Source organism: Gossypium arboreum, chromosome 4 (assembly GCF_025698485.1).
Source record: "Gossypium arboreum isolate Shixiya-1 chromosome 4, ASM2569848v2, whole genome shotgun sequence".
Lineage (NCBI taxonomy): Eukaryota > Viridiplantae > Streptophyta > Magnoliopsida > Malvales > Malvaceae > Gossypium > Gossypium arboreum.
Genome location: NC_069073.1, coordinates 113,086,158 through 113,106,801, shown reverse-complemented (window position 1 = coordinate 113,106,801; position 20,644 = coordinate 113,086,158).

Below are 20,644 nucleotides of genomic sequence, written 5' to 3'. Positions count from 1 at the left end.
CAGATCTCAAAACACTTCCCACTGCATGATTAGAATGTAAGTAAACATCTTTCATTCTATAGCTCTTCATCAAAACACTATCCTCATCGAAGAAATTTGGATTAAAGACAAAATTGTTCCTTCTCATCAAATCTGCTTAAAAGTTTAAGCCCCTCAAACTCCAACTTAATTTGATTTTTCGAACTAGAGATTCACCATATAATTCAATTTTTATTAATAAAATCAAATTTTAATTTTCAAACGTATCAATATAAATAAATATTTTTAAAATTGTATATGATATGACCTAAATCAGGCTTATAGACGAGCTTATTTAGAATCAGGTTCTGAAGTAGGCCCAACAAATATCAGTTCGGGTTGCTCAATGTATTAGCAGCACTTCTGTTTTTTTTTTTCTGGGCAAACTGAATAAATATTTATCCAAAACTTAACTTTGAAAGAAATAATTTTTTAGAGTTATTTATTTGGATGATAATTCTATACATTGTCAGAATACAAAAGCTATAAATAGTTTTTGAATGTTTTTTTATGTGTTTATTATAAGAATATATGGTAACATCTTAAAAAGAATTTTAACCAGTTTTAGGCTAAATTTTTGGTGACTTAATTTTAGGGCGTTTTCTTCTTGTCACTCAAAACGTAATTTTTATAATTTTGTCACCCAATTTTTAAAGCGTTTTAATTTTAATCACACAAGACTATACACGTCATATCATGTTTACACTTTATTTTCATCACTCAATTTCTAATACGCTTTCATTTTGTCACCTACAAAATATCCTTTTTAAATATTGATCGGGGCAAAAGAAACATTAAGAATTAAATTAAAAAGGGTAAAAACTAAAATAATGCATTAAAATTTGTTGAAAGTTTTAATTTTCTTTTTTTAATTTTAAAATTTAAATTTCAAAACATCAAAATTAATTAAATAAATTATTGAAAAAATTTATCCCTTGATAGTGTTAGTCAGTTTTTAGTATAATATTGAAATTAATTAATTTAATCGCTTATAAAATTTAAAATTTTATTTTATATTTCCAAATTAAAATCAACTCAAATAATTGGTTTTAATAATTGTCTACAAAACTCAAATTTCTTTTTATTATATGATCTTGAATCTTTCATGCTAAGCTAAAGGCAACGAAAATCCTTGTAATTAATTAATTTTGTCTTTTATGCCAAACAAAACCTAAATTTTTCTCATTACTTCATTACCCAATTGAAGAAAAACGATTAATTTGATTAATTGTAATTATTTTTCTTTGCTTTTAGTTTAGTATGGAAGATTCGAGATCATATAATCAAAAGAAATTTGAGTTTCATAGACAATTATTAAATATGAGTTAATTGAGCTAATTTTGTTAAAGATAATCTAGAAACATAAAATAAAATTTAAAATTTATAAGGAGATTAAATTAATTAAAATAATTAATTTCAATGTTATAGTAACAAATCGATTGACATTATTAAGGGATAAAAATTTTCTACAATTTATTTAATTGGTTTTGATGTTTTAAAATTTAAATTTTCAATAATGAATAGAAGAAATTTAAAATTTTTGGTAATAGAATAAATAAGTACAATTTGACACCTTTTAATACATTATTTTAGTTTTTACTTCTTTTTCACTTTAATTCTTAATTTTTTTTACTCCTCCGATCAATACTTTAAAAAAGATATTTTATGGGGTGACTAAAATGAAAGTGATCTAGAAGTTTGAGCGACCAAAATGCAAGTGTAAACATAATATGACATATATACACAACCGCCATTAGAGATTTAATGTTTGGGTGACTAAAATGAAAACATCCTAAAAACTAGATGATGAAATTGCAAAGATTTTTTTTGGATGGATAATGTTTTTTTTTGGCACACTTTAACCAAACAAGAGAAATTTGAATTCCTCTCCTTTACTTTTGTTTATAAATTTTAAAGTATCCAAAATATTTTATTTACTTTTCTTTAATCTTCCCCTATTTTTCTTTTCTTTTCCATTAATTAAATTTATCCAAATATAAGTTGAATGCATATATGATAGTTGTTACAGATCTCACATCCCTAGAGCTCGTAATGAAGTTGCAGACTTTTATGGTTAAACATGCTGCTCCAAGTTTCACAAGTATCTTGGTGTTCTCCATCCTTCCTCAAGTTATACGGGGTTGATTCAAAAGAAAATTTAAGTTTTAATTTATGATTTTATTGTAATTGTTTAATGTTGTTTATTATTTACTTAAAAAAATAATTGTTACAAATCAACTTAATATATATTTTGATAACTTAAAATTTTCAATACATTGAAAAAACAGTTTGTGGTCATTTGTGCATACTTGTATATAATGAAGAAAAAGATGTTGAATGAAATAAGAAGTTGAAAGGAACTTATTATTAGTATAAAAGATGTTACAACCCAATTTAATAGTTAAGGGTATTTATCACTCAGATATAAATTAAGTTCGAGTTACATTAATTATATTTATTGTTCAGATTTTATCTTATTATTATAATTCATCAAAATAATTATATAAAAGATTATACCCATATGATTTTTATGTAGAATTATTCAAAATTATATAATATTTTATTTAGAAGTTGGCAAAACCAGGGACAACATATGGAAGGTATAGCTGTCCTTATTATGAACCTAGAAGATATTCTCGTCTGCTAAAAAAAAAAGAAATTCAAATTTGTACTTATATATATTATTGATAGATTATAGATTTATCTCCCACTTATTGCTCTCATATATTTTAAATTTATAAAATTGAAAATAATGTCGCCATTCTTCAATTATAGAAATAATAATATTATTGATAGGTTATAAAAATGGCTGAATTATCAATATATGTTGAAAACGAAAAAATCTTAAAATTATATACAATTTTGATTTAATATGTAATTATATATATAAATTTTAATTTAGTCCAATTATATACTTGAAACACTAATTGTAATTAAATGTATACTTGAAACTTTAATTTTGATTTAATCATACACATTTAAAGAAATAAATACATTAATTTATTTTTATATAGGATAAATATAATTATTTATTTATGCAAAATATAAATATAAAATGATGTTATATCAATAATTATGTTAATAATTTACAAGAATTTGATCAAATCAAAATTTCATATATAAAATTGCATAAAATCAAAATTCATGCATGCAATTGCACATTGAACCATAGTTCATCTATAATTTTGGTATTTATCCCAAAGAAAAAATTTAAGTAAATGTGTTTTTTTTTTAAAAAAAAATTATTGCTTTATGCTGTTTTTGGAGAGAGAAAGGAAAGCATGTCCTACAGGGCATGCTTTCAACCACGTCAGTTGAAAACGCATCCTACAAGATGCATTTTCTGTAACACCCCATGCCCGGTCTAGACGTTAAGATCGAGTCTAGAGAGCTACATCAAAATGTTTAAGAAAAATCCAACCTTAACTATTAAAATTGTTGGAACATTTTCAAATATTTATAGTGTTTCAATAACTATAAATGAATGGGTGTAATTAATCAAAAGATTATATTATTTGATTTTTGAAAAGAATTATAACTATTTAAATAATATTATTTGAATAGTTATAATATTAAATGAATAATTATGTGTTTATTTTAAAGACATTATTATTCGAAAGACACTTATTGATGAAATAAGTCTTTATGAAGAGACATGAAATTTCCTATAAATAGGAATGAGATTTCATTTGGAAATCATACCAACAAATTCTAATATTCTTTGTTTCCTTCCTTCATTTTCTAATATTATTAGATTATTTTATAAAGTATTACTGCAGAAATCCTTTATAGAAATTTTCTTATCATACATTGCTCGGTGTGTAGTGGGCTTGTAATGTCCCCTAACCCTATACCGTCACCGGAACAGGGTTACGGGACATTACCGATCGATCTGATCTAATTCGGTCATTAATTAAAATAAATATTCACACTCATCCTAGTTTTAAGATGTCGTCCCTTTAATGGGCCCTCGCGGTCCAATATGAACAGTAAATTCAATTCGAAACTAATTTAGAATCACTACGAATTTTTAATAAATTTTAAAATTCATACTATATACCGTTGCCAACCATAATTTACTTATTTCATCAATACTTTTACAACCTAAATGACTCTCATTAAACATTCTAGGTACATGCCATTATCAATACTCAACATACTTTACTTCATTGAATTCGGGATCGGCCTGGGATGCTGATTCAACAGTCTAGCCTTAACTTAACTGCGCAGAAAACAAACCGTCTGTGAGTATACACTCGATGGTATTTCTATAATCGAACACTTAAGCAATTATAAAACTTATTAATTTATATATATCGAACTATTCAAACTCAATGAGTATTCAAACATTCACTTTCTAACCAATGTTTTGGTCTACTTTAAATTTCAAATCATTTATTAATTTCAATAGCAATTAATCAATCAAGAATGTTCATTAACAATCGAACAATTATTTATTCAAGAATGATCGATTATTCGGTAACAATTAATTATTCAATAATAACCAGTTATTCAGTATCGATCAATTGATCGGTTATCCAGTAATAGTCAATTATTTAGTAAAATCAAATATTCAGTAGCAATTAAGTTATTCAGTAACAGTCATTTATTCAGTAATGATCATTTATTCAGTAATATTCAGTTATTCAGTAACAGTCTATTATCCAGTAACAATCAATTATTCGATAACAGTCAATTATTTAGAAATAATCAGTTATTTTATACCTTTATTTACCCCTATTAACATGACTCGGACTCAGACGGATACACGGATCCAACCAACACACCAGTACGGCACATAGTGCCTCATCGGCCGGCAAAAAAGATAAGATAACGAGAGTAATACGGTACACGAGTACCTCATCGGAACAAATTGAATAGTAATAATAATGATATTCAACACACAAAGTGCTGAATCGATAACGATAATATGAAATAGTATTTGACACACGATATGATAACGATGAGTCGGCACATAAGTGCTCGATCGATGTCAAGCAAAACCCGTACTCTTCCATATCCTATGGCATGCCAACTATATCCGACTAGCCCGACTAGTTAATAGGGTATTTAATTCACTTTTCAGTATAATTTCTATCTTAGTTCAGTATCAATTATAATTCACTTTCTCAATTCAATAATTCTTTCCTTAATATACCATTCCAATAATTACATATATTCACACATTTTCACAATCTCATACATTTTCATTCAATTCAATATATATATCTCAATTATTCACATTAATTCATAATTTAATACAATTCAATTCACTTTTCATTTTCATATAATTAAATTCCACAATAAACACATGTTCATAATTATTTCACCACACTTTCAAATCAAATCATTTCAATAAAAACACAATACCAATAATTCATACTTTAATTATTTACCATAACATTCAATTAAAATACAACAATTATTAATTAAATTCACCCTTCAATTTCAATCAATATTCATTTTATTTCAAATAATTTAATCAATGCACCTACCATACATAATAAATAATAAATTCAATAATTAAATATTAAGTTCGGGTTATAGAAATACAAACCTTTAATTTTTGAGCTAACTCCCGTTGATTTTGTCTTGTCCTTTCTTAGCCGAGATTTCCGGTACCACATTGACTACGAAATTAATACAATTCATAATCATTAATACATTACTAATTTATATCTTGAGTTACAGAATTCTAAATTAAGATCCGCTAATTTTTCCTGAAACTAGACTGACAAATATTCTTACCATAAAATTTTCAAAATTTTTGGTTTAGCCATTAAGTACAGTTTATTCTTTAAATTCACCCCTATTCTGCTGTCTAATAGTTTCGACCCTTCTTTACTAAAAATTAATTATCTCATAGTACAGAACTCGGATAATATTCCTGTTGATTTTTCCTGAAAATAAACTCATTAGGAATTCTAAACATATAACTTTAAGCCTCTAATTATTTTTTTCCAATTTTTGGTAATTTTCCAAAGTCAGAATAGGGGAACCTAAATTCATTCTGACCTTTCCTCACAAAATTCATTATATCTCATAATTTACAATTCAATTGCTTATACCGTTTCTTCTATAAGAAACTAGACTAAATAAGCTTTAATTCAATATTTTATTCATCCTCTAATTCAATTTCTACAATTTTTTGGTGATTTTTCAAACTTAGACTACTGCTGCTGTCCAAAATAGTCTTAGTGCAAAAATGTTGATTTTCTACTTTTAATTTCAATTTAATCCTAACTAAATTCACTTACTTTTCTATCTTAATTCATACTTTATTTCTACTCAATTTTAACCAAACTTAGACATAATTATCTATTTTTCATCATAAAACCATAATTTTGAAATTCTTTCAATTTAATCCTTAAAGCATAAAACTTATGAATCACTTTACAATTCAATCCTTATTTCATTTCTAACTTGAATTTCTATCAATTTAGTCCTTAATTCATCTTTTTATTCAAAAAGAACAATATCTAGAAATCTAACAACTTTCAAAATTTTCACTTAAATCAAGTAATATTCATCTCTAGGATTCCATAAACTCAAAATTTACAAGAAAAGGGATTAAATTGACTTACCAAATTAACTTTGAACCTTGAAACCCTAAATTTTCCTTTTTCTTTTTCTTTTTCTTTCTTTCTCTCCTGTTTCTTCTCTGTTTCGTTTCAATTTCATTCTGTTTCTTATGTTTCTTTACTTATTTATATAATATATAATATATAATATATAATATATAATATAATATAATATAATAATAATATAATATAATAATAATTTCTTATATTTTAAGCAATTATTTAGTTGTATTACAAGTGTATGTATTTAATTTATTACACATGTATTTATAATTACCATACAATTGTTAAAATAATATTATAATATCATTAATATAAATTACAATATAATAAAATAATAATATAGTCTTATTAAATAATACATTCATGAAAAAAATCTAAGATTTTTATTCACATTTGCCGCCTCATTTATGGGACTTGGTATATTTACCTATTTGGTCCCTTTAACTTTTCTTTAATTTATAATTAAACTTTTACACTTAATTCAATTTAATCCATTCCACTAATTACTCTTAATTAAACTAAATTTACTTAATTAAAGTCTAATTAACCACTCAATTGACTTCGTAAATATTTTTAATAAATATTTACGAATTCATTTTTCAGAAACGGAGACCTGAAAATTCACTTTCCCGATAACCGTAAAATTTGGGTCATTACAGGGTTATCCTCATCAGTGCAAAACGTAAATAGTCATTGGCTTCATTGTATCCTTGAGGTTAATTTGCTTGGAACTCATTTGCACACCAAAGATAGGTGGGGGCGAATATAACCTTAAAGATAGTGGCTTGATACACGCCTTGGAGCCTTGTCCTATTTCTTCTTTTTCTGTTCAAGTTCCGTTTATGTGTTTGAGATTTTCCTCACCGGAGATTTGTACTAACAATTTTAATATTATGTTTCATGATGACTACCACAACACATGAAAGTGGAACACTAAGGGAGTTGGCTTCCAACTTTGTCAAACTTGATCGATTTGATGGTGGCAATTTTCGACGATGGCAGAAAAAATGCACTTCTTATTATCAACTTTAAAGATTGCTTATGTTTTGGATAGTTTAATACCCGAAGAGAACGAAAATGAATCTGTTGCTGCAACCCGAGAAAGAAAAAAATGAGACAATGCTATTACATGTGCATGGGCCACATATTGAATGGTTTATCTGATGGTTTGTTTGACACCTACCAAAACGAGGTCTCCGCTAAAGAATTATGGGAAAAATTGGAGACAAGATACATGACCGAAGATGTTACAAGTAAGAAATTTCTTGTCAGTCGTTTCAATAATCATCAAATGGTTGATGGTCGTTCTGTTATGGAACAATTCCATGATATTGAAAAGATGTTGAATCAATTCAAGCACTATGATATGAAAATGGATGAAATGATTGTTGTATCCTCCATAATAGACAAACTTCCACCATCTTGGAAAGACTTTAAAAGAAGTCTAAAACATAAGAAAAAGGAAATATTTCTTGAGCCTTTGGCAAATCATCTTCGTATTGAAGAAGAATATCAAAAGCAAGATCAGGACCTAAATTTTGAAAATGTCAAAGTGCATGTTACGGAGGAAGTACAAACTACTAAACCATTCAAGAGAAAGTTCAAACAGACTGATAGAGCACCTAAGTTAAAAAAGAAACAAAATGGCTCATGCTATCATTGTGGTAAGCCGAAACATTTCGAGAATGAATGTTGATTTTTAAAGAAGAAATCATCTTCTAAGGCGGATAACAACGAAAAATTCGTTGCAATGATATCTGAAATTAATATGGCACAAGATGATAATATATGGTGGATTGATACCAGAGCAACCAAACATGTGTGCAAAGATAAAAGCATGTTCACAAAGTTCACACAATGTGAAAATGACAATGTCTTGTACATGGGAAATTCTTTCATCGCAGTAATCAAAGGTAAAGGGTCTATTGAACTACAATTCACTTCTGGAAAGGTTTTAACCTTAAATGATGTATATTATGTACCATAAGTTAGAAAGAATTTAGTGTCTAGAAGTCTGTTGAAAAAGTTTGGTTTGTTTTTTAGGCAGATAAGTTTATTTTATCTAAGGGAGGAGTTTTTGTAGGAAATGGTATATGTATGAGACTGAATATTATTAATAAGAATAAAAATATTATTTCTACTTATATGGTTGAATCTTTTATTTATGGCATTATAGATTAGGTTATTTGAATTATAGAAAATTGAATGACATGTATAAGTTAGATTTAATTCATGTTTTTAATAATAATATTGAAAATGTAATACATGTATGTTGACTAAAATTATAAGAAACCCTTTCCCTAAGGTTAAAAGGAAAACAAAATTGCTTGATTTGATACATAGTGATTTATGTGACATGCATAATACTTCTTCATTAGATGGAAAGAAATATTTTGCTACTTTTATTTATGATTATTCTAGATATTGTTATGTATATTTGTTACATTCAAAAGATTAAACGCTTGATAAATTTAAAGTTTATAAATCTGAAGTTGAACTTCAGCGTGAATCATTTATCAAGTGCTTAAGATCGGATAGAGGTGGAGAATACTATAATCCAAGTTATTTTGAATCCATTGGAATTGTCCATCAAGTTTCAGCCCCTTACACACCACAACAAAATGGTGTAGCTGAAAGGAAAAATAGAATCTTTACTAAAATGGTAAGTTTAATGTTATCATATTCAGGTCTTGAACAAGGTTTTTGGGGAAAAGCTGTTCTAACAACTTGTTATATATTGAATAGAGTTCCTAATAAGAAAACTAAAATAACCCCCTATGAACAATGGAAGAAAATGAAACCAAACCTTAATTATTTGAAGGTTTAGGGTTGTAGAGCTATTGTCAAAGTTCCAACGCCTAAACGTAAAAAGTTAGGTGAAAGAGGAATTGAATGCATATTTATAAGATATGACATAATAGCAAGGCATATAGGTTCGTGGTAATTGAACCAAATGATTTAATTTCAAATAATACTGTTATTGAATCAAGAGATGCTATTTTTGATGAAAATAAATTTAACTCTATACCAAGACAATTATAGCCACAATAATTGATTCATTCTTCAAATGAGAATGAGATTCCATTGGAACAAATTGATAATAATGATGAATCTTATCAAGAATTAAGAAGAAGTAAGAGGATTAAAAATGTCAAAGATTTTGGACCAGATTTCATTATGTTTCTTGTAGAAGGAAAGGGTGAAGTATATGCAATAAGATACCTTATTGTTACAACATGGAATCTAATCCTATTACATTTGAAGAGGCAATGAAATCTCAAGACTCTAATTTTTGGAAAGAAGCAATAAATGATGAGAGAATTCAATAATGGAAAATCAAACTTGGATCTTAGTTGATCTTCCACTGGGTTCCAAACCAATAGGTTGTAAATGAATCTTCAAAAAGAAAATGAAGGTCAATGGAACCATTGATAAATTTAAAGCAAGGTTGGTAGCCAAAGGTTTTACACAAAAACAAGGTATTGATTACTTTGATACCTATGCTCTAGTAGCAAGGATTGCTATAATTACTCTTAATATAACTTACCTCTATATATAATTTGATTGTTCACCAAATGGATGTTAAAACTGCATTTTTAAATGGTGAATTGGAAGAGGAAGTGTACATGGAACAACCAGAAGGATTTGTTATTCCAGGACAAGAGCATAAGGTATGTAAGCTTGTTAAATCTTTATATGGACTTAAACAAACACCAAAACAATGGCACCAAAAGTTTAACAATGTTGTTTTAGCTAATGGCTATAAAATAAATGAATCCAATAAGTGCATATATAGCAAATTTGAAAATGGAAAAGGTGCCATAATTTCCTTATATGTAGATGACATGCTCATTTTTGGCACAAATTTGGAACAAATAAAAAACACAAAGAAATTCTTGTCAAACAACTTTACTATGAAGGATATAGGTGTAGCAGATGTTATTCTTGGGATTAAAATAACCCGAGATGAAAGCATTATAGCTTTATCACAATCACATTACATTGAAAGGTGCTAAAAAAGTTTGATCTTTTCAACTGTATACCAGCATCTACACCCATGGATCCTCAAATAAAATTAGTATATAATACTGGTAGGAAAATTGATCAATTGAAATATGCAAGTCTAATTGGTTGTCTTATGTACATAATGACTTGTACAAGACCAGATATTGCATATGCTGTTGAGAAATTGAGTAGGTACACAAGTAATCGAAGTAGTTTGCATTGGCTAGCTTTGAATAGAGTACTTAAGTACTTAAAGAAAACTATTAACTATGAATTGTGTTATAATGGATATCCTCCAGTTTTAGAAGGGTATTTGGATGATAGTTGGATTACAAGTTTGGAAGATCATGCATCTACTAGTGGATGGATCTTCATTCTTAGTGAAGGAGCCATTTCTTGGGGTTCCAAGAAACAAACATGCATTACTGATTCCATCATGGCGGCAGAATTTATTGCATTAGCCACTGCATCTAAAGAAGCAGAATGGTTAAGAAATTTTCTTTATGATGTACCTTTATGGCCTAAGCCGATTTCATCTATTTCTATCCGTTGTGATAGTGAGGCTACTCTAGCAACGGCATATAACCAAGTATATAACGGAAAGTCTAGACACATTGGATTAAGACATAGTTATGTCTGACAATTAATCTCTGATGGAGTGATCACTATTAATTATGTGAGGTCAAGTGAAAATTTGGTAGATCCTTTAACAAAAAGTATTGCTAGAGATGCAGTAAAAAGGACCTCAAAAGGGATGAGACTCAAGCCCATTAATTAGAGTCGTCCATGATGGAAACTCGACTCAAGCTTGGTATAACGTCAAGTCTTGAGTTCAATGAGACAAAACACATCATTAGTGTGTGACTGTTAGCACTATAAATAAATCCATCCTAAGATTAAAGTGCAAAGTACTCGTAATGATAAGGGAAGGATGAGTGATGTACTCTTAATGGACCCATAACATAAATATGTTAGAGTGTTATAATTTCGGGAACACTCTTGATGGGATCTACCTATGTGAGTGGAAGTGTGGCCGCTTCTAGGAGCTCAAGGGCTTTGCACTGACAGCACTCATGAGAAGAGGACACGGACTCATGGCCATAATAGTGTCCCTAGATACTATGCATTGACCGATGTTGAAATCATTGTGTGGGATGTTTTTGGTTAATCAAATGAAATAGTTGGTTCAAAGCTTAGCCTACCATGCAATTTCGATTAACTTTAACATGTTTTCACTGAGTGAAGGTTTAATCGTAAGATACCTTCATTTATCCAAATATATTTTCAAGAATATCAAAATCTAAAATATTTTGAAAATGGGGGGAGTTTGTTGGATCATTTTCAAATATTTATAGTGTTCCAATAACTATAAATGAATGGGTGTAATTAATCAAAAGATTATATTATTTGATTTTTGAAAAAGAATTATAACTATTTAAATAATATTATTTGAATAGTTATAATATTAAATGAATAATTATGTGTTTATTTTAAAGACATTATTATTCGAAAGACACTTATTGATGAAATAAGTCTTTATGAAGAGACATGAAATTTCCTATAAATAGGAATGAGATTTCATTTGGAAATCATACCAACAAATTCTAATATTCTTTGTTTCATTCCTTCATTTTCTAATATTATTAGATTATTTTATAAAGTATTACTGCAGAAATCCTTTATAGAAATTGAGTTTCTTGTCATACATTGCTCAGTGTGTAGTGGGTTATTCTCGTCAGTGCAAAACACAAATAGTCATTGGCTTCATTGTATCTTCGAGGTTAATTTGCTTGGAACTCGTTTGCACACCGAAAATAGGTAGGGGCGAATATAACCTTAGAGATAGTGGCTTAATACACTCCTTGAAGCCTTGTCTTATTTCTTCTTTTTCTGTTCAAGTTCCGTTCGCGTGTTCGATATTTTCCTCACCGGAGATTTGTGCTAACAAAAATTCATTAACCGAAAACATTTAAACAATTAAGTTATTAAGGTAATTCAAACTTAAATACTGTAATCCGAAAGAACATGCGATTATGTAAGTTTATATAAACGATGAAAATAATCAGAAAGGAGAGATGACTGAGCTCCTGACAAGCCGAGCCAATTAAGTCAATGGATTACCTGCAAATTAGTCAACAAACAGAATGAGTATAACTTAGTGTGTAACCAAAGTACATAATCGAATCATAAGTATGTATAAAATCTATAGGTATTCATTTTCTCTTTATTCAAACATCTCTTAGTTTTGAACACGAAGTCAGAACATAGGATATTTGTTACAGTTACAGAACAGAGCAGATACAGATACAGAATAGATCTAATGTAGTTTCCTACCTTCATCCGCTACACACCATCTTCAACCATCCTAACACACCATATAGGGTATTAAATACTCATCCAACCCTACATACCACATAATGTCTGTGTAACACGTTTCAAAATTAATACAGATTAGTTGTCAGATCAATACACGATAAATCGCTAGAATCAGATACAGATTTGTGCCTCAGCCACTCAATTCTGCAGATCATTAAACTGCCAACACTTCCTTCTTCATATCATTCCTACCCCCATGCAGATACAGATTACAAATGTCAGATATTAAGGATGCACATACAGTTATCCAAACACAATTCATAACCAGATAATACAGATGATTCAACAGTAATCACATCAATGATACGTACAAATAATCGATTATTCAACTTCAAAATATTAGATATCAAATTATACGGTCTAATTCAGATCATATTGACCCTACAGAAGGCCTACGTTTGATGCGAACAACGCTAACGGCCTTAGGGAAAATTTCAGTATTTTGGCCTACACACCCGTATGGATTCATGCGGCTTAGCACATGCCCGTGTGGCTCTTTTATTGCCACATACGACCTATCACATAACCGTGTGGCTCAAAGCAGTGAGTTACACGATTTATCACACGACCAAACGCACGCTTGTGTGACTCTAATATCAAATAACTCTTATATGGCCTGGGCACACGCCCCTCTCTATGGCCTGTGTGACACTAATTCACAAATAGTGAGTTACACAGCCTGGACACACACCCCTGAGACACTAAGTCACAAACAATGAGTTAAATGGCCGCGTGACACACACAGCCTACCACACGGCCTAGCGCACGGCCGTGTGGTGTCGACAGCCATATTTTTCGACAATAAAAACTTGAAAAAAAATCGAGTTTTCGTTATACACCTGATATAGATTTGAAGTGGGAACGATACAGAACAATCCTGGGACCTAAAATGATAATCTAATAATCTATAACACCCCTAACCCGTATCCGTCGCCGGACTAGGGTTTTGAGGCATTACTGAACAAAAACATAATTTGAAACATTCACATATTCATACGAGTCATACTCATAAATATATTAAGATCATGGCTAATTAAATATAATACATGCATTATTAATCACATTGTAATTACGAATCATACCTCAAATTTTAACAAAATCCATGGCATTCAAACAAACATATTTTCAACCCAATAATCATACGCATCTTTAACTAAATAATAATATTACAAATCATTTATTCAAATATATTCAAACGCATATACTTTCATTATAAACCAAATCATTATGGCAAGTTTCATTCAAATACACAACATGTACATGTATATATATATAATTATCATCTTGATAAAATTTATATAACTCCTATAGTATATTATTACTGAAATCACTATTCATCGGTAAATATCTTTATCTTACTTACAATCTATATTAAACAATTAATCATTTTAAATACACATACACTTTACATGCAAACCGAATGAGTTCTATTCATTAACACAAAACATACCCTATATCATGCCATTCAAAATATGCATTAAACAAGCTTAATAAATGAATTCATATTTATAATTAACCAAACATGTACCATGACCGAATTGTTTAACCACATTTACACATACCATGACCGATTTATCAATTGCAACCAAATCCGATAATCACTTTCAAACTATTTCCAAATCATAAAACACCAATCACATATACTTTTCATTCATCTCACATAATATTAAAATCAAAATGAGATAAACCATTGCCAAACATAACCATATCCAAACTTTAAAAATAAGCCATATTTGCATGGCTCAATATATATACATATTCAAAGTTGAACAAAATACATATTAGCCTATACATGCCATAAGTTCAAAAATAAACTTTTAATAGTACCGAAAGTTGACGATAGTGTGGATGACTTCAATAACGATCCCCAAGCTCGTGACATACAACCAAAATCTATAAAACAAAGTAACCAAAACACTCAGAGTAAGCTAACTTAGCTTAGTAAGCTTTAAGCAAAATAAACAACTCAATTGATAATCAAAACATTCAGCTAATCGAATTATATCAATAATATTACACTTTAACACATTAAGATACCTTGGCCGAATGTTCAAAATCAAATATATGTCACCACATATATATATTTCCTATATACCCGATTATATAAGAGCAAATATATTATCACATTGGCACTTACAAGTATGGTCGAATACACAAAATTCTTTATGAACTCACATGTGGCCGAATATATAAAGGTTAAATAAAACAACATATGTAACCTATATTTCAAATTCAATATAACATCGCATATGGCCGAATATGCACATTCAAGATTACTTCACATATGACCAAATACACAAATTCAATATAAACTCACATGTAATCAAATATTCAAGTTCAATATAAGATTACATATACTTACCTATGTGGCCGAACATATACAATGCCATTCAACTCAATTTCACTTGCTCAATATTCATAGTAACTTGAAATCTTATAATCATAGACTTGAAAACAATCACCTGTATAAAACCTACTAGGCATAAGCCTAAATTACACACCGGCACAAAGCCTGCTAGACCCAAGGTCTGATATTTATTCACCGGCTCTAAGCCTGCTAGGCACAAAGCCAGATCAAAGTCACTAGCACAAGGCTTGTTAGGCTCAAAGCCCGAATATCACAAACATAAAATCATTCCACAGCATTTCATATATCAGATTGTATAATATTCCATGTAACACATACACACTTTCAAAGGTTTTGATATCATTCAAATACAACTCAATCACATTAATTCATTGATATTTCTCATTTGGCTAACGTAATAATACATTGTAAAACTTTGAATAATCATAGTAAATCAATCTATGTTAAAAATAAACCATGTTTAACTGCTTAAAGGCTGACCTCGGATATCAACGGACGTTACGAATCGGCTATTCGACTATTTTTGTTTTTCCCTGATCCAAGTCCGATTTCCTTTGTTCTTGATCTATATAATTTCAAATTAACCTTAGTTAAATACAAATTCATTCAATTTAATCCAACAACACATAAATGGGCAAATTACCATTTTACCCCTAATATTTCATACTTTTACAATTTAGTCCAAATTGTACAAAACACAAAATACACCAAATCTCACAACAACATAGTTGAGCTGAATTTTCAACATACTCATACTAGTCCATATATTTCATTTATTTTGCATTTTAGTCTTTCAATTTATTATTTTTGTAATTTAGTCTTACTAACTCAAAATCATTAAAAACTCCAATACAAAACATGTTAATCTAAAACATATTTTTGATCTTTCATCATCAAACAACACAAAACACAAATATTCATCAATGGGATAACACAAAATATTCACCAAAATAAAAAAATTCAAGCATTGGTCGGGTAGTATTCGAAGCAACGATCTCAAAAACATAAAAAATATCAAAAACCGAAACAAAACATACCTTAAAATTGAATCAACAATGGCCGAATATCTTGGTTCTTTTTCTTTTCTTTCTTCTTTTATTTTCGGCAATAACCAAGCATTATGAAACTTTATTTTATTTATTTAACTTATGATATATTATATGTTATTTCATAAGTTACCATTATAAACTTTATTAAGTAATACAAACCATTATACATAAAGGTCATAGCTGTCCATGCTAATATAAAAAGGAAAAATTGCGACATAAATACTCCATATTAAAAAGCCACTATCAATTCAACCTTTATGAATTAAACTATCAAGATTTCAACTTACGCGATTAAGTCCTTTTATCGAATTAAGCATACAAACAATCAAATTTTCGTACGAAACTTTCACACATACAAATTCACATATAATAAATATGAAAAATAATATTTAAATATTTTTCTGACTCAAATTCATGGTCCCGAAACCACCATTTTGATTAGGGTCTAAATCGGACTGTTACAGCTCTCCCCCCTTTAGGGATTTTCGTCCTCGAAAATCTTACCAGTGAATAGGTTTGGATAACGCTCTTTTATTGTATCCTCTGGCTCCCACGTTGCTTCCTCAACTCCATGCTTATGCCACAATACTTAAACTAATGGAATTTTCTTATTTCGCAACTCTTTAATCTCTCAAGCCAGAATACGAATTGATTCCTCCTCATACGACATATCAGGCTTGATCTCAACTTCGGTCGGACTAATCATGTGTGAAGGATCAGATTGATATCTACGAAGCATCAAGACATGAAATACATTATGAATCTTTTTTAGCTCAGGTGGCAACAACAGTCTATACGTAACTGACTCAATCCTTTCTATAATCTCATACTGTCCAATAAATCTCGGACTCAATTTGCCTTTATGACCGAATCTTAGTATTTTCTTCCACGGTGAAACTTTCAAAAACACTCTATCTTCGATCTGAAACTCTATGTCTTTACGTTTCAAATATGCATATGATTTCTGACGATCTGATGTTGCTTTCAAACTTTCACAGATCACTTTTACTTTCTGCTCGGTTTCTTTGATCAAATCGACCCCGTGTATCTTATTTTCACTGAGCTCAATCCAGTACAAAGGTGTACGACATTTACGACCGTACAAAGCTTCATAAGGTTCCATTTTGATACTCGATTGAAAGCTATTACTGTACGCAAATTCAATCAGAGATAGATATTGTTCCCACGTACCTTTGAACTCGAGAATGCAACATCTTAGCATATCCTCAAGGATCTGAATAATTTGCTCAGACTGACCGTCTGTCTGGGGATGAAAAGCAATGCTAAAATGTAGTTTAGTACCTAATGCATCTTGCAGTTTCTTCCAAAATCACGATGTAAACCTCGGATCTCTATCAGACACAATAGATATAGGCACACCATGTAACTTCACGATCTGAGAAACATACAATTCAGCCAGTTTATCAAGTGAGTAATCTGTATGAACTGGAACAAAGTGAGCAGATTTGGTCAATCTATCAACAATAACCCAGATTGCATCTTTCTTTCTTAGTGTCAACGGTAAATAGATACGAAAACCATCGTGACCCTGTCCCATTTCCATTCAGGTATCATAATCGGCTGCAGCAATCCAGAAGGTACCTGATGCTCGGCTTTTACTTGCTGACAGACTAAACATTTCCATGCAAAGTCAGAAATGTCTCGTTTCATACCTTGCCACCAATAATGCTGTTTCAGATCATTATACATCTTTGTACTACCCTGATGAATAGATAATTGACTGTTGTGAGCTTCATTCAAGATCATTTGAATCAACTCTGTATTTCTCGGAACACATATTCGGTTCCTAAATCTCAAACAATCATCAACATCAACTCGAAACTCTGAATCTACATTTGAATGACATTGAACCCGTTTCACTATCAAATCATTGTCAATTTTCTGAGCTTCACAAATCTGATGAATAAATAACGATCTTGCTTTTAACTCAGCTATCATCGCACCATCATCTGACATAGCTATATGTGTATTCATTGCACGCAAAGAAAACAGTGATTTTCAGCTTAAAGCATCAGCAACAACATTAGCCTTTCCCTGGTGATAGTCAATGACAAGTTCGTAGTCTTTTAGTAATTCTAACCATCGATGTTCTCTCAAATTCAGATCTTTCTGAGTCATTAAGTATTTCAAAATTTTATGATCGGAATAAACATGACATTTCTCCCTGAACAAATAATGGCGCCATATCTTTAATGCAAACACGATAGCTGCAACTCTAAATCGTGTGTCCGATAATTCTTTTCATGCAGTTTTAATTGTCTCAAGGCATAAGCTATAACTTTGCCTTCATGCATCAAAACACAGCCCAAACCATTTAAAGATGCATCACTATAGATAACAAATTCTTTACCCGATTCTGGTTGAATTAACATCGGAGCTTCGGTCAAAAGGGCTTTCAATTGATCAAATCTTTTCTGGCACTTTTCTGACCACTTGAATTTGACATCTTTTTGCAGCAGTTTTGTCATCGGAGTTGCAATCATAGAGAAACCTTTCACAAACCGTCTATAGTAACCAAAAAATCCCAGAAAACTTTTGACTTCAAAAATATTTCTAGGAGGTTTTCAATCGAGTATAGTTGAAATCTTACTCAGATTAACCCAAATACCTGATGCTGAAACAACATGTCCCAGAAAGCTAACTTCGTGTAACCAGAACTCGCACTTACTAAACTTCGCATACAACTATTTTTCTCTCAAAGTCTGTAACACAAGTCTCAAATGCTTGGCATGTTCGGTTTCGTTACGAGAGTAGATCAGTACATCATCAATAAACACAACTACAAACCGATCTAAATACTGCCTAAAGATCCGATTCATCAAATTCATAAAAACAGCAGGTGCATTAGTAAGTCCGAACGGCATAACTAGAAACTCATAATGTTCGTGCCTCGTTCGAAAAGCAATTTTGGCACATCGGAGTCTCTAACTCGTAACTGATAATAACCTGATCTCAAGTCTATCTTTGAAAACACTGGAGCCCCTTTTAATTGATCGAACAAGTCGTCAATCCGTGGCAACGGGTATTTATTCTTTATAGTCACTTTGTTTAGTTGGCGATAATCAATACAGATTCTCATGGTTTCGTCTTTCTTTTTCACAAATAGAACTGGCGCACCCCAGGGAGAGAAACTCGATCGTGCAAAACCTCTATCTGTTAACTATTGCAACTGTGCTTTCAACTCTTTTAATTCTATAGGTGCCATCTGGTACGGAGCTATCGAAATAGGAGTCATCCCCGGTACTAACTCAATACCAAATTCTACCTTTCAAATAGGTGGCAAACCCAATAATTCTTCAGGAAACACATCCGGATACTCACACACAACTGGTACGGATTCAATCTTCTTTTCAGTCACTTTACTATCAAGCACATAAGCAAAGTAAGCTTCACAACCTTTTCTCACATACTTCCGAGCTAATATCGAAGATATTACTGCTGGTAAACCTCAGATCATTAGATTCAATTCGAATAATCTCGTTGTTATGACATCTCAAATCAATGGTCTTTCTTTTGCAATTAACAATGACATCATGCAAAGTCAGCCAGTCCATACCCAAAATTATATCGAACTTGTTGAATGGTAACAACATCAAATCGGCCGAAAAGCATGAATCTCGAATCATCAACAGGCAATTCTTACACACTTTGTCAACCAGAGCACACCGGCCGAGGGGGTTTGATACTCGACTTACAAACTTAGTAGACTCAACAGACAAAGTCTTACTAGATACTAATGTTTCACACACATATGAATGAGTCGAACCAGGATGAATCAATGTAATAACACTAGTATCATAAAGAGTGAAAGTACCGGTAATAACATCTAGGGAAGAAGCCTCCTCGCGAGCTCGTATAGCATATGCTCTGGTAGGTGCACGAGCCTTAGATCAAACTGCTATATCTTTCGTCCCTCTCTGACTACCACTGACATCACTCGAATTTCTGGGTGGTCTGTCTTGTGCTGACATGTTACTTGGTCTCGCATTCTGAACAGTGTTTTGCTCGGCTAACATCAGACAATTTCAGATGAAATGATCCATCGATCCACATTTAAAACAAGATTGATCATGCAATCTACAACTTCTAGAATGCCATTTATCACAATGCTTACACTCGAGTCTATTCTGCCGATCATTGCCAACACTAGCAATTGAAATGGCTCGTGAACTTACAGAAGGTCGGTCTCGATCTCGTCTAGAAAAGTCAAAAGTAGCTTTAAA